Genomic DNA, 22,172 nt, shown 5'->3' with positions numbered 1-22,172 from the left:
GCAGAGCAGGCAGAGATCACGCCTCAAGCAGGGGACAGCGTTTCTTGGCCAGTTGGCAGTCTGCAGCACATGGTTGATTTCATGCTGCAGTGCCTCAGAAACGACCGCCGCATCGCCCACATTCTCAACACGGCTGATTATTGGGTGTCCACCCTCCTAGATCCTCGCTACCGGGACAACTTACAAAGCCTCATAACACCATTGAACCGGGAGCGTAAAATGCGGGAGTACCAAGACGCACTGGTGCATTCCATCATGTTCTCCATTCCAACCGAGAGCAGTGCTGCTAGTGCTTTACAAAGCAGCTCAGTGCGTCGAGGCAGTGGAGGAAGCTCTGCACAAAGAGGGAGCAGAAGCAGCGCCTCAGCACAAGGCAAGACCAGTATGGCCGAAATGTGGCAAAGTTTTGTGTCCCCGCCGCCACAAATGTCTACACCATCACAGACAGCTCCAGTCAGCAGGAGGCAACGTTTCCGTCAGATGGTGACAGACTACATGTCTTGCCCTCTTAGTGTACTCCCAGACGGCTCTTCTCCCTTCAAGTTTTGGGTCTGTAAGCTGGATACATGGCCAGAGCTTAGTCAGTATGCACTGGAGGTGCTAGCTTGCCCTGCTGCTAGTGTATTATCGGAACGCGTCTTTAGTGCCGCAGGTGGTGTACTAACAGACCGTCGCATGCGACTATCCTCCGATAACGTTGACCGGCTTACTTTTCTCAAAATGAACAAGGCCTGGATCTCTCATGAATTTGCCAGTCCTCTTCCAGAATAAATAATTGGTTGGCAACAGTATCCAGGTCTCCTGTTCTGTTCATGTTTCTACCACCTGAACTGTAATCCCTGAGCTCCAACACCGCCAGTTGGCGCTCGGAAGTGCCGTCTGCACAGTCAACACTTGCTGCCGTGTTATTGGGGTTCAGTAACGTCAGCTGTTCTCCTGCTGTGCGGACGGCAATTTCTCCTGATTTGTCCACATCCACTGTACTACACATTTTAAAGTTGCTCCAATTACTCCTCTGGCTCCTCTGTTTTCATTCTTATCCCTGGGCTCCAGCACCGCCAGTTGGCGCTCGGAAGTGCTGTCTGCACAGTCAACACTTGCTACCATGTTATTGGGGTTCAGTAACGTCAGCTGTTCCCCTGCTGTGCGGACGGCAATTTCTCCTGCTCTGTCCACATTCTCACTACTACAGATTTTAAATTTGCTCCAATTACACCTCTGGCTCCTCTGTTTTCAGTATTATCCCTGAGCTCCAACACCGCCAGTTGGCGCACGGAAGTGCCGTCTGCACAGTCAACACTTGCTGCCGTGTTATTGGGGTTCAGTAACGTCAGCTGTTCTCCTGCTGTGCGGACGGCAATTTCTCCTGCTTTGTCCAAATCCACTGTACTACACATTTTAAAGTTGCTCGAATTACACCTCTGGCTCCTCTGTTTTCATTCTTATCCCTGGGCTCCAGCACCGCCAGTTGGCGCTCGGAAGTGCCGTCTGCACAGTCAACACTTGCTGCCGTGTTATTGGGGTTCAGTAACGTCAGCTGATCTCCTGCTGTGCGGACGGCAATTTCTCCTGCTTTGTCCACATCCACTGTACTACACATTTTAAAGTTGCTCGAATTACACCTCTGGCTCCTCTGTTTTCATTCTTATCCCTGGGCTCCAGCACCGCCAGTTGGCGCTCGGAAGTGCTGTCTGCACAGTCAACACTTGCTACCATGTTATTGGGGTTCAGTAACGTCAGCTGTTCCCCTGCTGTGCGGACGGCAATTTCTCCTGCTCTGTCCACATTCTCACTACTACAGATTTTAAAGTTGCTCCAATTACACCTCTGGCTCCTCTGTTTTCATTCTTATCCCTGGGCTCCAGCACCGCCAGTTGGCGCTCGGAAGTGCCGTCTGCACAGTCAACACTTGCTGCGGTGTTATTGGGGTTCGGTAACGTCAGCTGTTCCCCTGCTGTGTTCACGGCAATTTCTCCTGCTCTGTCCATATTCACTGTGCTACTTATTTAAAACTTGCTCCAATTACACCTCTGGCTCCTCCGTTTTTAGTATTTACCCTGGGCTCCAATACCGCTAGTTGCTGCTCAGAAGTGCCGTCTGCACAGTCAACGCTTGCTCCAGTGTTATTGGGATTCAGTAACGTCAGCTGATCCCCAGCTGTGTGTCCGGCAAATTCTCCTGCTTTGTCCACATCCACTGTAGTACGGATTTAAAACCTCCTCCAAATACACCTCTGGCTCTTCTGTTTTTAGTATTTACCCTGGGCTCCAGCACCGCCAGCTGGTTCTCGGCAGTTCCATTGGCTCTTGTACCTTCTGCTACCCATCCGGGTTCCAGTACCGTCAGCTGGTTCTCGGCAGTGCCTTTGGATTAGGTGCCTCCTTCTCGGTATCCAAGTTCCACCAACGTCTGCTGGTCCTTGGTAGTGCTTTCTGGCACAGGTACCTCCTGCTTAGTAACCGAGTTCCAGTAACATCAGCTGGTCCTCGGTAGTTCCATTGGCTCTTGTACCTTCTGCTACCCATCCGGGTTCCAGTACCGTCAGCTGGTCCTCGGTAGTTCCATTTGCTCTTGTATCTTCTGCTACCCATCCGGGTTCCAGTACCGTCAGCTGGTTCTCGGCAGTGCCTTTGGATTAGGTGCCTCCTTCTCGGTATCCAAGTTCCACCAACGTCTGCTGGTCCTTGGTAGTGCTTTCTGGCACAGGTACCTCCTGCTTAGTAACCGAGTTCCAGTAACATCAGCTGGTCCTCGGTAGTTCCATTGGCTCTTGTACCTTCTGCTACCCATCCGGGTTCCAGTACCGTCAGCTGGTCCTCGGTAGTTCCTCAGCTTTCTTGTACCTTCTGCTACATTTCCAAGTTCAAGCTTTTTGAAATGGTTCTTGGTAATCACTCTGGATCTCCCTGACGAAGACCCTGAAGACGAGGACCCTGAAGACCAACCCTAAGAAGACGAGGACCCCGAAGACAATGACCCTGAAGACGAGGACCCTGAAGACCACCCCGAAGAAGACGAGGACCCTGAAGACCACCCCGAAGAAGACGAGGACCCTGAAGACCACCCCGAAGAAGACGAGGACCCCGAAGACGAGGACCCAGAAGACCAACCCGAAGAAGACGAGGACCCCGAAGACGAGGACCCCCGAAGACGACGACCCTGAAGACCACCCCGAAGAAGACCAAGAAGATGACCCTGAAGAAGTTGACCAAGAAGACAAAGAAGAGAAGACAAGCACCAAGATACAGAAAAACAAGAGACAGAAAACCAAGAAGCAGAAATACAAGAAGCTGCAGAACAAAAAGCGGAAGAACATTAAGCATAAGACTAAAAATCAGAGCAAAAGATAATATCTAAATTATAAGCAGAAGATGACTAAGCAGTGTATGGGGGTGAGTCCGTTCCTCCTCGTGGTGCCCCTGGAAAAGACCTGCTGCTGCAGGCCAAACTGAACGCGGACAAATCCTGTTGTAAATCTTTTGTGACGGGCAGAACGAAAGGTGTAATGTCCAACCTTTTATAGATAACAACTACAGGAATGCCTGTCACAAATAAGAATATGATGAAGAAGAAGAATATGAAGAAGATGAAGAAGTAGAATATGAAGAATGTAAAAAAAAGAATAATACGAAGAAGGTGAAGAAGAAGAAGGTGAAGAAGAAGTGGATGAAAAAGATGCTGAGGATGATGAAGGAGAAAGTGTGGGAGAAGTAAAAAAGAAGGTGAAGAGCATGGAAGTAGTGAAACATAAATATCTGACAAAATATAAAAATACTTAACATAGTTAATATTTCCGTAACTCAGAACATAATAAAAAAATATTAATTCCTGCTATTCCATTTGACTGGGCTAAACCTCTATGCCTTTATTGTCTCCCCCACCTCCCCCAATACATTCTACATTATTCTTAGTTGTTTTCCTTCATGTAGAAATAACCTACAAGGAAAGAAAGGGTTTATTTTAATTCCGATATTTATGTCCCATTGACTTGCATTGGTTTCCGGTATCGGAATCGGCGATATCCGATACTTTTTCGGTATCGGTCCGATCCAATCCGATCCGATATTTCCCGATATCGGAAGGTATCGCTCAACACTAGTCACCAACCAATAATGACTGTCACCCAAAATTTAGACAATGCGAGGGTCACGGGAAAGGCAGCATAACATAAACTCAGCCATGTGTGCCAGCCTGCAAAGAGGCAAGACTTCCATGTCCTCACCAAGAGGATGACTGACCATGCTCTCCTCCTCATCCTCCTCCTCTTCCTCCCCCTCCATATTCTCAGGCCATCCACCCTGAACAGATGGTATGAGAGTTGTGCAGGTAGTACCGTCTATAGCGCAGGAAACGAGCTCCTGTTCTTCCTCCTCCTCCTCCTCTTCCTCATTGTCACCAAATCCACGTTGGGATGAGATAAAGGTGGGCTGTGTGGAATCACCCTGTATGGTTTCTTGCTCCATCTCATCGTGCTCCGTCTGCAATGCATCCTCTTTAGTTGTGAGCAGAGAGTGTTTCAGAAGACAGAGAAGTGGGATGGTGATGCTAATTATGGCGACATCGCCGCTCACCATCTTGGTAGTGTCCTCAAAGTTTTGGAGGATGGTACATATGTCTGACATCCATGCCCACTCCTGAGGTTTTATGTGTGGAGTCTGACATGAATACCGACGGCCTTGTTGATGCTGGTAGTCAACAACTGCCCTCTTCTGCTCACAAATCCTTCCCAACATCTGCAATGTAGAGTTCCAACACGTGGGGACATCGCAGATCAGTAGGTGATCTGGAAGCTGCAAAAGCTGCTGAAGCACGGCAAGGGCGGTGGAAGCTGTAGCTGACTTTCTAAAAAGGGCACACAGGCAGCATACTTTGACAAGCAAATCCAACAGATCCAGGTAGGTTTTGAGAAACCGCTGAACCACGAGGTTTAGCAAATGGGCCAGGCATGATACGTGTGTGAGCTTGCCTCGCCTCAGAGCCACCACCAGGTTACGGCCATTGTCACACACGACCATACCTGGCTGTATGTTCAGAGGTGTCAGCCACAGATCTGTCTGCTGTTTCAGAGCTGTCCACAACTCTTCATAAGTGATGAGCGAATGTGCTCAGCACTGCACGGTACTCACCCGAATATCTCACTGCTCGAGATGCCCGGCGCTCGACGAGTATTTCCAGGTTGCTCGGGCGGGAGCTCGGGTCTCCTCCCTGCATGTTTGGTGCTCTTCAGAGAGCCAATGAACATGCAGGGATTGCCTGCCATGCACTGTAATACTGTAGCCATGTTGGTTGTGCGTATTACAGTGATTGGCTGGCCACACTGCATCATCAGGTGTATATAAGACCGGGTGCCGCCATGCTCCTCACAGTCTACCCCGGAATCAAGCAGAGTAGGGAGAGCTGCTGCTGCGTCAGGGAGAGATTTGCTTTTTCATAGTTAGTATAGGTATTCCAAAACATATATTTATATCCATCTCAAATAACAGTCCCTCTGAGGACTAATCCAGCTGCATATATTCAGTGATGATAGCAGGAATTAGGCAGGCAGTGTATGTGGCAGACTGCAGTGCATATAGTGCAAGAACGTTCCTGCTGCCGCTGTTCTTACAGATATTTTTAGACATAGCCCCAGATATCAGGGGCCAGGGACAATATTTTTTTATCTTAATCCTGGTTATTTGCTTAAAAAACAATCCAAAGTACACCATTTTTCTGCTCCATTTGCTTGTTGGCACTGCAGAATACAGCCAGATCCTTTCTATATTACAGCAATAAAAATCCAAAAATTTGTAGTGAACGTGGAAAATATTGGCCTCCATTTAAATTTTGTTGCAGTGTGTCAGTGAAGTTATTGACACAAGGTTGCTGTGAAAAATATTAACCTACAGGCCAGCTATTTAAAACTTTGGTTTTCTGTCACACGTATCACATGTAAGTGCGCTCCAAATTCATCCATTTTTGGCCTCCATTTAAATTTTGTTGCAGTGTGTCAGTGAAGTTATTGACAAGAGATCGCTGTGAAAAATAGTAACCTACAGGACAGCTATTTAAAACTGTGGTTTTCCTTCACACGTATCACATATCACTGTGGTTCAAATCTAGCCATTTGTAGTGAACGTGGAAAATATTGTCCTCCATTTAAAATGGGCAATGCACGTGGCAATGGATGGGAAAGGGGATGTGATGGTGCATTCAGAGGATGAGGCCAAGGCCGTGGGCAAGCTAAAATTGTGCCACATCAAACACCCACATCTAGTCGCTCGACCTTCCTGTCCCAATTAATAGGGGACCGCAGAACACCACTATTGAACACAGAGCAGTGTCAAAAGGTTGCTAGTTGGATAGCAGAAAATGCTTCCAGTCACTTTGCCACCACCACCACCCTGTCTTCCACCCTGTCAAATCTCAGTAGCCGTGAGTCTGGACCGCATATTTCTCACCCTGATTCTCCTTCCTCCCACTATGCCGAGTGCCCGGAGACAACTGATCTCCGAAGAGCTGTTCACTTTTCCATTTATAGATTGGGGCTTCTCGCCCAGTCCACTTGAAGCGGGTCATGAGGAGATCGCACATAGCGATGCACAAATATTTGAGCAACCAAGGTCACACGAAGGCGATGGTGGGAAACTGTCACAAGAGTTGGATGACGATGAGACACAATTGCCAGAAAGTCAGGAGGAAGACCAGAGTGTGGAAGTGGAAGATGAGGTGGTGGACGATGAAGTCACTGACCCAACCTGGCAAGGTGACATGCTGCTTGAGGACAGCAGCACACAGGGGGAGGGAGGCAAAGCACCACAACAGGAAAGAACAAGAAGTGTTAGAACGCAAACGCAAATACGCAGCTAACGCGTCACAGGCCACACTACTAAATTCACACATTTCGCGAATGCTTGCACACAAAATGTTGCCTATTAGGCTCGTTGAGACAGAAGCTTTCTGCAACCTGATGACAGCGGCCGTCCCTCGGAACTCGGTCCACAGCCACCACTATTTCTCCCGGTGTGCCATTCCCGAACTACACAAGCACGTGTCCCACAACATTAACCGTGCCCTCAAAAATGCAGTTACTGGGAAAGTCCACCTAACCAAAGACACATGGGAAAGTGCTTGTGCTTGTGACGGTTCATATCGCTGAAGGCACACTGGGCTAACATAGTGGAAGCCAGGACCCGGTCGGACCTTGGGACGGATCACGTCCTCCCAACACCGAGGATTGGGGACCCAGGGGTCCCCCCACACTCTACAGCTCATTCACCTCATCCTCCTCCTCCTCTTCAGCCTCCATCTCTGAACATGACCACATCAGTCACAAGCTGGAAGCAGTGCAGCACTGCCTCAGCCAAGTGGCAACAGGCTGTGCTGAAGCTAATATGCTTAGGTGACAAACCGCACAATGCTGAAGAGTTCTGGACAGCTCTGAAAGAGCAGGCAGATCTGTGGCTGACTCTTCTGAACCTACAGCCAGGCATGGTCATGCTTGTCAATGGCCGGAATCTGGTGGCGGCTCTGAGGCGAGGAGAGCTCATACATGTACCATGCTTGGCCCATGTACTTAACCTCATGGTTCAGCAGTTTCTCAAAACCTACCCAGATCTGCCAAATCTGCTTGTCAAATTATGCCCCATGTGTGCCCATTTTAGAATGTCAGCTACTGCTTCTGCTGCCCTTGCTGTTCTTCAGCAGCATTTGCAGCTTCCGGCTCACCGACTGGTGTGTGATGTCCCCACGCACTGGAACTCTACATTGCAGATGTTGGGAAGGATTTGTGAGCAGAAGAGGGCAGTTGTTGACTACCAGCATCAACAAGGGCACCTGTATTCAGTTCAGACTCCACACATAAGACCTCAGGAGTGGACATAGATGTCAGACATATGTGCCATCCTCAAAAACTTTGAGGACTCCACCAAGATGGTGAGCGGCGATGACAAAATAATTAGGGTCACCATCCCACTTCTCTGTCTTCTGAAATGCTCTCTACTCACAATTAAAGAGGATGCATTGCAGGCGGAGCACGATGACATGGAGCAAGGAACCATACAGGGTGATTCCACACAGCCCAGCCTCATCTCATCGCAACGTGGATTTGGTGACAATGAGGAAGAGGAGGAGGAAGAACAGGCGTTAGTTTCATGCGCTATAGACGGTACTACCTGCACAAATGTTATACCATCTGTTCAGCGTGGATGGCCTGAGGATAGGGAGGAGAAGGAAGAGGAGGAGGATGAGGAGGAGAGCATGGTCACTCGTCCTCTTGGTGAGGACATGGAAGTCTTGCCTCTTTGCAGTCTGACGCACATTGCTGAGTTTATGTTACTCTGCCTTTCCCGTGACCCTCGCGTTGTCCAAATTTTGGGTGACAGTCATTATTGGTTGGTGACACTTCTAGACCCACGTTACAAGGAAAACTTTCTGTCGCTTATTCCTGCACAGGACAGGCCTAGTAAAATCGAACAGTACGAGAAGGCCCTTGTTGCGGAATTATTAAAAAAATTCCCATCTGAAAACGTTGGTGGCAGAGGTCACAGTTTATTGGACAACCAAGGAGTACAGGCGAGAGAGACACAAATGCAATCCAGCAGAGGCAGAGGAAAACTGTCAAGGTTCTGGGACAGTCTTCTCAGACCCTCCCATCGCACAAGCCATGATGCGCGGGTTACTCTCCCAAGGAGGGAAAAGTTGCGGAAGATGCTGAGGGAATACCTTGCCGACCGTATCAATGTCCTCCGTGATTCCTTTGTGCCTTATAATTATTGGGTATCCAAGCTGGACACGTGGCATGAACTGGCTTTCTATGACTTGGAGGTCCTGGCCTGCCCATGCCGCTAGTGTTTTCTCAGAGCTTGTTTGTAGTGCCGCTGGTGGAATTATAACCGATAGGCGCATCCACTTGTCAACTGAAAATGCTGACAGACAGACTCTTATAAAAATGATCAAGGGCTGGATTGGGCCAGACTTCTCCACACCACAGAATGATAGCAGCGTAACATTATCTCAAATTCAGTGGTTTTTTTTTGGGAGTTCTAACTCTCTTCCCATGCACCTCTGTCTTCACACTCAGAGATGGGTATACACTTCCTGGTTTTGTCCACTTGCTCTTGTCCTCCTCCTTCTCCGCATCCTCATCCTCCTCCACCATATCATCACCATATATACCATAACAACATATTTACGTCTCTTGTAAGGGGCAATGGAGTTCCTCCAAATTTTTGGCAGCCGTTGCTTCACTGCATAGGAAAACAGAATGGGAGACCCATTTCCTAATAATGGGAACATTGTTTTCAGGAGGCCATCCGACCTTTACGTCTCTTGCAAGGGGCATTAGAGTTCCCTCAAATTTCTAGCAGTCGTTGCATTCACTGCATATGCAAACAGTATAATGGGAGCTTCCTAATAATGGGAGCTTTTTTTTCAGAAGGCCCTCCAACCTCTATGTCTCTTGCAAGGGGCATTGGAGTTCCTCCAAATTTTTGGCAGCCATTGCTTTACTGCATAAGCAAACAGTATGGGAGACCCATTTCCTAATAATGGGAACATTTTTTTAGGAGGCCCTCCAGGCTCTATGTCTCTTGCAAGGGGCATTGGAGTGCCTCCAAATTTTTGACAGCGATTGCAGTCACTGCATAGGCAAACAGTATGGGAGACCCGCTCCGTTCTAATGAGAATATGTCATTACTGAGGCCCATCTCTATATGTCTTTAAATTGTTATTCGGGTTTTTCCTAAATTTTGGCAGCTGTTGGACTCACTTTGTACCCTATAACTATATAGCAGACCTTCTCCTTTCTAATGGAAACATGTCATTACTGTGGCCCTGCTCTATATGTCTTTAAATTGTTAGTGGGGTTTTTCCTAAATTTTGGCAGCCGTTGGTCTTACTGCATACCCTATAACTGTATAGCAGACCTTCTCCTTTCTAATGGGAACATGTCATTATTATGGCCCAGCTCTATGTGTCTTAAAATTGTTAGTTTGGTTTTTCCCAAATATTGACAGCCCTTGCAGTCACAACATGGGCATTACCACTATAGGAGACCCACTCTTTTATAATGGGAACATTTTTTTTACTGAGACCCTTCTCTATGTCTCTTCAAAGGGATATTGGGTGGCGTCCAAATTTTTGGCAGCCCTTGCTGTCACTGCATAAACAATAACAGTATAGGAGACCCACTCATTAATAATGGGAACAACAAAGCATAGCCGGCTGATTGCTCTCTAACAATAGTGAGGGCTAACTGCTGGCCCTTTAAAAATAGTAAGGGCTGCCTGGTGACCCTATAAAAATAGGCTTTGTGACTTTCAGAGTCCCTCCATCATAAATGAAGCAGGATGTGTCTTATGATGTGTCACACACCACATGGCCAGATAAGTTTGTAAAATGTTAAAATGATATTTCCCAGTGAATGCATTTGTCTTAAAAAATAACATAAAATAAATAATAAAAGAAATAAATAAAAATAAAAAAATAAAAACACAGTAGGATATATGTTTAGTATAAAAACCAGACTCACCAATGTAACCTCAATGTAATCACATTGTTCAGCTCCTGCACCTCCTCCTCCAGTTCGGCCTCTTTCTCCGAAATGACCACATCAGTCACAAGTTGGAAGCACTTCAACACTGCCTTGGCCAAGTGGCAACAGGTTGTGCTGAAGATAACATGCGTAATGCTTAGGTGATAAACCGCCCACCGCTGCAGAGTTGTTGAAAGCTGTAACACAGCAGCCTGATCTGTGGCTCTCACCGCTGAACAAACAGCCAGGCATGGTCGTGTGTGACCTAAGCAGAATCTGGAGACAGAGAAATGACAGCAGTAGTAGATACGGTTTCCCTCCATGCCAGTCTTTTCACCGAGCTAAAGAATATGTCTGTGGTGAAATATAACTACACCTGAGAAGCAGTTTCAAGCTGAAAAACATTGGGCCCACCAGAGGATTTGATTCTGAGGGCTCACCTTTCTCCCCCACTCAAGAGCCCCATAGCTGCTGCAAAGTTAGCGCTATCATGAACTCTCTTGATGGAGAAGCCAGGGCCCACCCGAGTATTCTCTGGTGGGACTATCCAACCCTGCTTAGAAGCAGTCCTGGCTAAGAAAAGTGTGTGGGAACGTTCCCAGACACTCTATGGCTGCTTTTTTTAATGTGGACTGGCTCCAGCAATCCATAAGATTAGTTACATGTTATTTTTTGAAACCGCATTGCAGATCAGGCCATTGCCCAACTCTGTAGTCATGAAATTAAATGGAAAGAAAGATATTTGTGTGCTGAAGCACCACCGACAAGTGCGAACTGATGTTGGACAGGCTGTCATTGCTTATGCGCCAAGCAGCATTAGAGGACTTCCTGGGGGAAATGACAGCTGGAGTAGATACGGTTTCCTAAGTCAGTCCTTTCACCAAGCTAAAATATATGGCTGTGGTGAAATACAACTCTCACAAAAGCTGTGGACTGGCTCCGTAGCATCCCTAGCCACATTCACTTGTCCACGTGTTTGTGGTTAGGCGGTCCTTCCCAATAAATGCACTGTGGAGGGCATGGGAGAAATGTTGTAGAACCCGTGCTTGTGGAAGGCGGAGACGACACCGAGACAAATAGTGGCGGCTGGGGACCAAGTATGGACACCCGGCTGCCGTCGCCATAAGGTTGTGGACAGCTTCCGCCTCCACAAGACTAAAAGAGAAGATTTCAAATGCAAGTAGCTGTCAAAAATTTGGCAGTATAGTATTGCAGCCATTGGCTGCATACTTGCGCTTGCATTCCAAGGAGTGGGGTAGGGACAACTCAACGCTGCGCTAGGACAAGGACGTGGACGGTGATTGTTGCTAGTCTGCAATGGCCGGTGCATGGTGGGAGGCATCTTTGCATGCGCCAAGAATTACTTATGATGAGAACACTTTTAGGCAGTGACCTGGGAGTTAAAGATGCTTCCAGGGGTCTTCCCTATGCTGTTCCCATGTCTTTTCAGCACCGTATGCATGTGTCTGATGATGTGTCACACACCACATGTCCAGATAAGGTTGTAAAATGTTAAAATTACATTTCCCAGTGAATGCATTTGTCTTGGTTGAAAGCAATGCAAAAGTGCAAAAACGCATCAAAAACGCTATGTGTGAACATAGCCCAAGGTGTGAAGAGCATTTTTGTTTTTGGTTATTTATTTTGCCTTATATAAAAGTCATTACCCTGGAAAGAATGTTCCTTCATATATTGCCTAGGAAAATCCATTTTGGTTTCATTTTTGTATGTTTTATTGTGAGTCCGTAAAACTGGCGTAAAACCTCTGACAATGTTGTTGACATCAGTGACCTGGGAGTCAGAAATGCATTCAGGGGTCTTCCCCATGCTTTTCCCATGTCATTTGAGCACTGTTCCCAGAGACTTACATTGGACTCGTTATTCGGACCGAGCACTCTAGCATTTCAAAGTGCTTGACTCGAACAACGAGTACCCGAGCATTTTAATGCTCGCTCATCACTGCTCCAGTGATGGTATTCAGTTCAGACTCCACACATAAGACCTCCGATGGTGACGCTAATTATAGCGTCATCGCCACTCACCATCTTGTTGGAGTCCTCAAAGTTTTGGAGGATGGTACATATGTCTGACATCTCACATAGGTAATTACTATTCTGCTGTAGGTACAACCATATCAATAAAAAAATATATAGGACATTTATCTAGGGAAAATACCCAAAGTGACATGCATGTGATATGTGTAAAAATGCATAAAGAGGTGAAAAAAAGGGGAAGAAACCCCCCCCAACCCCACACGTATCGCCACTACCAGGGTGGCTTCATCAGGGGAAAAGTAATAGTGGTAAAGTTCATCTAGGCAAATACTTATATATCATTAGGTAATTTCTTTGAAACAGTGTTAGCTGAGGAAAGAGACTTTTAAACCTAAATGTCGAAAAGATTGGGGGACTATTAATTTTATAACCACATACCACAATCAATGGCAGGATGTCCACCATATTCTTTCCAAGAATTGGGGGATATTATTAGGGGAACCTAAGCTCAGTAACATCATCTCTACTTAACCGAGGGTCATTGCCAGGAGGGCTCAGAACCTGAAGAACCAGCCATTTTAGACGCCCCACCTGTTCTCTTAACAGGGGCTTCAAATTGCAGGGTACCTATCCTTGTGGGGAATGTACGGTATGCCCATTTATGTTGGCCACTGATAACATCTCTCTCTCTGTTCTCCCTGAACAGCTACGTCTTCAAGAATACTGCAATTGCAAGACACGCTATCTTGTTTATGCGATTATTTGTGGCTTCCCCAAAATCTATGTGGGCCAAACAACACAAGAATTGAGATGCCGTTTTCAGCAACATTTATCCACCATCAATACGGCTGAGAAGGACTGTGAGAAGGGCAAGACACTCACCTCAATTGCTGCACACTTTTTGGACTTCCACAGGGGTAGACCAAAGAATATTCGACTTGTGGGTTTGGAAATGGCCCGCAAGAACATCTGAAATATGAACATTGTACCAGAACTTTTACGACAAGAGTCTAAATGGATTTTTAGGCTCAACAGTTTAGCCCCAAATGGTATCAATGAGGAACTTCTTTTTACAGGGTTCTATAGACCAAGATAACTTTCATGCCTTTCAGTTCTTTAGGACACTAGTATATGTCTCATTACATCTTGTGTATGCGCAATCTATATGGTATGCCCACTTTTTGGTACCTATGGGTACTCTTTCCACTTATATGCCTTCACTAAACATGATTGGTAGTATTTAATTATTCTTTTTTTTTTTTTTTTTCTTCTCTTCTGCAGGTACAACCATGTGGTGATTTTTGGAGTCCCTTGAGTTATTTCACAATTTCCTGAACAGTGCATGGCCTGATTTGGGCTTTACCATGACACATGACAAATTTCAGATTAGCTTTTTAGACACCTTGGTACTTAAGGACACTGAGGGGCGCCTTAGCACAGATCTTTTTCGCAAATCGACGGACCGGAATGGTCTACTACATTTTACTAGCAATCATCCCAAACCTATGAAAACATCTATCCCCAGATCCCAGTTTAAAAGGGTCGAACGTATTGTCTCAGATCCAGACACAAGAAATCTTCGACTACAAGAGATGCAATCCAAATTTAGAGAACGGGGTTACCCCTCTTCCACTCTCCAACTCGGAACAGGGAATTCCAGCAACAATACGGCTTCGGGTTCCAAGGAACGCATCCCTTTTGTTCATACATTTCATCCTTATGCCTATCTGATTCACAAAACCATAAAAAAACATTGGCACTTACTACAAGAAGCACACCCTACCATATTGTCATTTAAACAACCTTTTATGCCCTGTTTCAAAAGAGCTCCCAACATCAAAGATGCACTGGTACATGCTGATATTGGCAGCAACAAAACAGGCCAGACACAACGCTTTCTCTGCAATCCTAAATCAGGCACATTCCCATGCCTTCATTGCCATCAATGCAATAATGTGCTTAAAGGCAGTTCCGTTTTTCATCCCCAGTCAGGCAAGAGATACACTATTAAAAATTACTTCACATGTGACAGTTCGTTTGTGGTTTACCTCATTAAATGTCCGTGTGGCATGATTTACATTGGAGAAACCACACAACCTATAAAAGATCGTATTTCTAAACACAAATCGACAATCAGATGTAGAAATATGTTACTACCGATCCCGCACCATTTCATTACAGTAGGACATAATATATCACAACTTAGATTCCAAATCCTGGAACAGGTACCACCATTACGCAGAGGTGGTAATCGGATCTTACGTCTCAAACAAAGGGAAGCATTCTGGATCCACGAGTTGGATTCCAGGACCCCCATAGGTCTGAACAGGGAATATGACTTATCTGCTTTTATCTAATAGGATACATAGTACCCTGCTCTATATCGTGATTTTATGCTCAGCCACGCTGTTTTCTGTAATGTAACTAGTAACTCTGATTTATATTGTCATTCAATGTATCTCTTTAATATTTCTATAGTATATGATGCACAATGCTCGGTTTACATGTACTCATTCGTTGTTTCTTTTCTCCCTAGAAAGCCCTGCCTTCCATTCCTGCTCTCCCCTCCAGTCCCCTCCTCCGTTTCCTTGACTACTGCGCTTGCCCAGATCTCCTGATTCTCTCGGCCGGTCACTTCCTGTTGGTGGAACGCAAGCCTCTGGACCGCACGCGTCACATCCGGTGACGTCACTTCCTCTTCCGCTCTAGCGCGCTCTGCAGCGCCTCATTCCTCTCACTACATATATAAATAGGGACCCTCCACACCTCTTACCTGTGCCTTCTACTAGCGGGGGATACCGCGTAGCTCTGCCTTCTTCACCCAGGTATAGTACTGTCTCTCCCTGGACATACACTGCTCTTCAGCAAGCGTCTCACCTCTTTAATTTATACGCTTCCAGGAAGCCTTGTTACCTTTTGTCCATATCATACGAACGGGGGATACCGCGTTATACAGTTCTCCTCATTCACTACTACTTCTACTACTACTCAGGTATTTTTACTATGTCTTTTAGACTGTGTGTCTCCATTATACCTGGCGCCTTACCTCTGCATATACTTTTACACAGGTAACTCCAGAAACCTTTCTTCTGGACCATCCAGCCACATACACCTTCTCCTTCCTCTTGGTATGTTTTCTTCCGCCTCTATTAACTACATCCTCCTCTACCCTACATCCTCCTCCACCCTTATTCCACTTTCCTTCCCAGATCCCATTGAGTTGCATTTATACTTTATGTTATAATCCTTGAATGTATTATTTTGTTTTCATTTTATTATTTTCTGACTGCATCTACTTATTTTGCAGCAATACTGATGAAGGTCAACTGTGACCGAAACGTTTATTTTTTTGTGTGGACTGCATAATAAAATTACCTTTTTCGCATATCCATTGAGTGCCGAGGTTATTCTTATATGTGATTTATCTAACCGTCACCAGTAAATGATATCTACAACTTGGACGAGCGTGTTGCGCGTCCTTTATATATATATGCCTGCCTTATTGATATGTTGTTTTTTTTTCTCTCTTCCCTAGGTATGATGAGTGGATGGTATGGCCATTCATGTGTGTGTTTACTTTTGAATAACTTTACCCTATATCTAGGTTCTACTACTGTGTTTATGATTGGTACTCGCACTTTTCAGCAGAAAACTTTTGGTCTATATTCATCCTATATGCTTATTATTGTATTTTTTTTTCTGACATCGATTGAATCAACATATATATTTATATATGTTACTATTTTATTTTTATTTTTTTTTACTGAGTATCCAGTGGCACCATAATTTGTTGGGGCAGCCATTAATTTTGGACCACTATGTGCATGCCTATTTAATAGTATCGGATTTATTTACTGGGTATGTTCTATGTGAGGTTCCCTTTGCACATAATAATAATTTTTAAGTGTTGATGTGCGTTCTAAATTATAGGCATTTGCACATAATCTATCGTGAATCTATGGAATCATGTCTGAACACACATGCCTGGACGCCCTTTGTGGCAGACCATTGGCTATTTGATCTCCATGGAAGCGCGTTGAGGTTTGAATGGGGCGCGCACACATTGAAACTAGGACGCGCACCGTGCCTGATTGGCAGACAGTGCGTAGGTTTCTAGGGAGACGACTGATGCACTCCAGGGGGAGCGCATGTGCATTACGCACTCTTTTATACCAATACCATACATGCATTTACTATATCATATACCACATGGTTGACCCGGAACTAGTGATGCTTCACTTCCTGGTCACTGACCTGTGTTCCCCTGCTCTGTTCTATTGCTCAAAGGAGTTGGCACTATGGCAGCCGGCAGCTTTCCTCAGCTGACATTGTTTCAAGGTAATTACCTAATGATATATAAGTATTTGACTACATGAACTTTACCACTATTACTTTTCCCATGATGAAGCCACCCTGGTTGTGGCGATAAGCGTGGGGTTGGGGGGGGTTTCTTCCCCTTTTTTTTCACCTCTTTATGCATTTTTACACACATCACATGCATGACACTTTGGGTATTCCCCTAGATACATTTTTTTCTTGATATGGTAGTACATACGGCAGAATAGTAATTACCTACAGTACAGACCAAAAGTTTGGACCAGCCTTCTCATTTAAAGATTTTTCTGTATTTTCATGACTATGAAAATAGTACATTCACACTGAAGGCATCAAAACTATGAACTAACACATGTGGAATTATATACTTAACAAAAAAGTGTGAAACAACTGAAAATATGTCTTATATTCTAGGTTCTTCAAAGTAGCCACCTTTTGCTTTGATGACTGCTTTGCACACTCTTGGCATTCTCTTGATGAGCTTCAAGAGGTAGTCACCGGAAATGGTCTTCCAACAATCTTGAAGGAGCTCCCAGAGATGCTTAGCACTTGTTGGCCCTTTTGCCTTCACTCTGCGGTCCAGCTCACCCCAAACCTTCTTGATTGAGTTCAGGTCTGGTGACTGTGGAGGCCAGGTCATCTGGCGTAGCACCTCATCACTCTCCTTCTTGGTCAAATAGCCCTTACACAGCCTGGATGTGTGTTTGGGGTCTTTGTCCTGTTGAAAAATAAATGATGGTCCAACTAAACGCAAACTGGATGGAATAGCATGCCGCTGCAAGATGCAGTGGTAGCCATGCTGGTTCAGTATGCCTTCAATTTTGAATAAAGCCCCAACAGTGTCACCAGCAAAGCACCCCCACACCATCACACCTCCTCCACCATGCTTCACAGTGGGAACCAGGCATGTAGAGTCCATCCGTTCACCTTTTCTGCGTCGCACAAAGACACGGTGGTTGGAACCAAAGATCTCAAATTTGGACTCATCAGACCAAAGCACAGCTTTCCACTGGTCTAATGTCAATTCCTTCTGTTCTTTAGCCCAAACAAGTCTCTTCTGCTTGTTGCCTGTCCTTAGCAGTGGTTTCCTAGCAGCTATTTTACCATCAAAGCCTGCTGTACAAAGTCTCCTCTTAACAGTTGTTGAAGAGATGTGTCTGCTCCTAGAACTCTGTGTGGCATTGACCTGGTCTCTAATCTGAGCTGCTGTTAACCTGCGATTTCTGAGGCTGGTGACTCGGATAAACTTATCCTCAGAAGCAGAGGTGACTCTTGGTCTTCCTTTCCTGGGGCGGTCCTCATGTGAGCCAGTTTCTTTGTAGCGCTTGATGGTTTTTGCAACTGCACTTGGGGACACTTTCAAAGTTTTCCCAATTTTTCAGACTGACTGACCTTCATTTCTTAAAGTAATGATGGCCGCTCATTTTTCTTTACTTAGAATTTGTATTATGGCAAGAAAAAATCAGCTAAGTAAAGAAAAACGAGTGGCCATCATTACTTTAAGAAATGACAGTCAGTCCGAAAAATTGGGAAAACTTTGAAAGTGTCCCCAAGTGCAGTTGCAAGTGCTACAAAGAAACTGGCTCACATAAGGACCACTTCAGGAAAGGAAGACCAAAAGTCACCTCTGCTTCTGAGGATAAGTTTATCTGAGTCACCAGCCTCAGAAATCGCAGGTTAACAGCAGCTCAGATTAGAGACCAGGTCAATGCCACACAGTTCTAGCAGCAGACACATCTCTACAACAACTGTTAAGAGGAGACTTTGTGCAGCAGGCCTTCATGGTAAAATAGCTGCTAGGAAACCACTGCTAAGGACAGGCAACAAGCAGAAGAGACTTGCTTGGGCTAAAGAACTAAAGAACAGAAGGAATGGACATTAGACCAGTGGAAATCTGTGCTTTGGTCTGATGAGTCCAAATTTGAGATCTTTGGTTCCAACCACTGTTTCTTTGTGCGACGCAGAAAAGGTGAACGGATGGACTCTACATGCCTGGTTTCCACCGTGAAGCATGGAGGAGGAGGTGTGATGGTGTGACGGTGCTTTGCTGGTGACACTGTTGGGGATTTATTCAAAATTGAAGGCATACTGAACCACCATGGCTACCATAGCATCTTGCAGCGGCATGCTATTCCATCCAGTTTGCGTTTAATTGGACCATCATTTATTTTTCAACAGGACAATGACCCCAAACACACCTTCAGGCTGTGTAAGGGCTATTTGACCAAGAAGGAGAGTGATGGGGTGCTACGCCAGATGACCTGGCCTCCACAGTCACCAGACCTGAACCCAATCGAGATGGCTTGGGGTGAGCTGGACCGCAGAGTGAAGGCAAAAGGGCCAACATGTGCTAAGCATCTCTGGGAACTCCTTCAAGATTGTTGGAAGACCATTTCCAGTGACTACCTCTTGAAGCTCATCAAGAGAATGCCAAGAGTGTGCAAAGCAGCCATCAAAGCAAAAGGTGGCTACTTTGAAGAACCTAGAATATAAGACATATTTTCAGTTGTTTCACACTTTTTTGTTAAGTATATAATTCCACATGTGTTAATTCACAGTTTTGATGCCTTCAATGTGAATGTACAATTTTCATAGTGATGAAAATACAGAAAAATCTTTAAATGAGAATGTGTGTCCAAACTTTTGGTCTGTACTGTACATACAGTATATATATATATATATTTTTTTTTTTCATAAGAAAGTAGTATCAGACTAAACGTTGGGAATAGTTGAAAGAATAAAGGAAAGAAGGAAAGTGGATTGCACTTGTATTGACTTCAAGACTCAATGTTCTACATTCCCCTATGCAGCGGTATTGGAATCATTATTGACTATTATAGTATGTGTGTTGCACAATGTTCTCTGTGGCATTAACAACTTACTATACCACAGCTATTTTCAGCACAAAGGGGAGCCTACTTTAAAAACATACATGCTACCCTTTTATACAGTATACATAATAACTTAAAAACATGAGCTTGAAAGAAATGGAGAAAAATTGACAGAATAATTTCAAAGCTTGTACCTGGCATTCTGAGTTTTTCACCTAAATCAGCAGCTTTTGATAAAACTTTTGAGCCTTAATTGAGGATCTTAAACGTTCCCTCATTTGAAATGTTGACAATAAGAAAGCGCTAGTGATTGTTCTAAACGGCTCTCTCCAGGCATCTGAGAGACAATTCTATTACTAGCTGTGTCAAGCTGCAGGAAATATGACATCTTACAAAAGCTGGCTGTAATAATATTTGGCAGTGCCTTGTACATTCTTTTCATTGGTTTATCTTTCAATCAATCAAGCGGCATACACAACCAAGCACAAAGCATTATTACTGCACTTGCTGAACCTTCTGAACTGAGCGCATGTAATGATATTCATGAGAGTATTATATAAAAATAATAGATAAATAACAGCTATATTAAAATTGTCTCTTGTAGGATGATGCAAGTCATTTACACTTACTTTTTAAGTAACACTCTTGCCTATATGGAAGCTTCAGCTACCAATTATATTTGTATTAGGCTGTGTGCCCACGATGCGTTTTTTAAGCGTTTCCGCAGCGGCAAAAACTCTGCAGAAAGGCTTAAAAAACGCATGGTAGAAGGCCTGCTATGTCCCCCAATGATAATCCGCATGTGCTGTGCACATGCTGCGGAAATTTCCGCTGCGGATTATCATTGCGCAAAAAAACACAGCACTACCAATTATTTTGCGGAAGTGGTGCGTTTTCGCCACCATTGACTTGCATTAGAACGCGCCAATTCCACAAGACTGCATCTGTACTTGGGTAATTGGCGCGTTCTGATGTGCGGATGGTACCCGGGTGAAGAGGAGAGGAGAGTCTCATCCACACCCAGGTACCATTAAAAAAGCTGTAAAAAAAGAATAAAATAAAAAATAAATATATACTTACCTTCTGGCGGCCCGTGCTGCGCTCCTCCTTGCTACCAGGCACTTCGCGATGGAATGAAGGACCTGCGCTGATGTCATAGTCATGTGACGGGTCACGCGACGCTGATGTCGGCAGGTCCTTCACTCTACCGCTGCCGGCAGCCGGGACGGTGAAGCAAGACAGCGCGGGCCATCGGAGGGTAAGTATATATTTATTTTTTGACATTCTCCCTGTCACACTATATAAATCCATGCCATTTTCATGGATTTATACAGTGTGACCAAGTTGTCAAGCACTTTCCAAGTGATGCTAAAATCTTCCGCATGTCCCTGGCAGGAAAACGCATGTACAATCCGCATGTGTTTTTTTTCTGCCAGGGAGATGCAGAAACGCTCAGGAAAAAATCCTAAGCATTTCTGCATCGTGGTCACATAGCCTTATGCAGCAAAAATGATAAGAAATTGTGGACTGTTTAAAAAGACTCCATAAGGCTATGTGCACACGATGCAGAAATGCTCAGGATTTTTTCCTGAGCGTTTCTGCATCTCCCTGGCAGAAAAAAACGCGACGGGTGCACTCACATCAGCCACTGGCCTCCACTAGGTCGGCGGCCATCTTAACACGAGCGCGCCGGATCTAAGCAGAGGACACTACATGGTGCCAGGAGCAATGGAATGTAAGAGGAATCTTTTTTTTTCAGCGTGAATGCAGCATGGGATGGGGGCTTGGATGGATAAATGGGATGGGGGCCAGGATGCACATATGGGGACAGGACAAGGGATACATGGGGGCCATGATGGATATATGGGGGCTAGGACAAGGAACATATGGGGGCCAGAATAGTATATTGGGGTGGCAGGATTGGTATATGGGAGGCCAGGATGCATATATTGGGGGGAAGGCTGGACACATGGGGGCCAGGATGGATATATGGGGGGCAGGCTGGACACATAGGGGGCAGACTGGACACATGGGGCCAGGATAAGGGACATATGCGGGCCAGAAAGGATATATGGGGAGGCCAGGATGGATATATGGGGGTAGGCTGGCCACATGGGGAGCATGATGGACATATTGGGGGCAGGCTGGATGTATGGGGGGCAGGCTGGACACATGGGGGCCATGAAAAGGGATATATGTGGGCCAGGACGGATATATGGGGGCCAGGACAAGGGACATATGGTGACAGAATGGATATATAGGGGACTGGCAGGATGCACACATAGGGACCAGGCTGGACACATGGGTGGCCAGGCTGGACACATGGGGGCCAGGACAAGGGATATGTGGGGGACAGAGTGGATATATAGATGCCAGGACAAGGGACATATGGGGGTAGGAAGAATATATGGGGGCTAGGACAAGGGAGATATAGGGGCCAGAATGTATATATGGGGGGGTTGCAGGATGCACACATGGAGGCCAGGATGGATATATGGGGGG

The sequence above is a fragment of the Phyllobates terribilis genome, unplaced genomic scaffold (genome assembly GCF_046119375.1).
Source record: "Phyllobates terribilis strain yellow unplaced genomic scaffold, ASM4611937v1 Scaffold_2__4_contigs__length_985480577, whole genome shotgun sequence".
NCBI classification, from domain to species: domain Eukaryota; kingdom Metazoa; phylum Chordata; class Amphibia; order Anura; family Dendrobatidae; genus Phyllobates; species Phyllobates terribilis.
Note: the sequence above shows the minus strand (reverse complement) of the source record.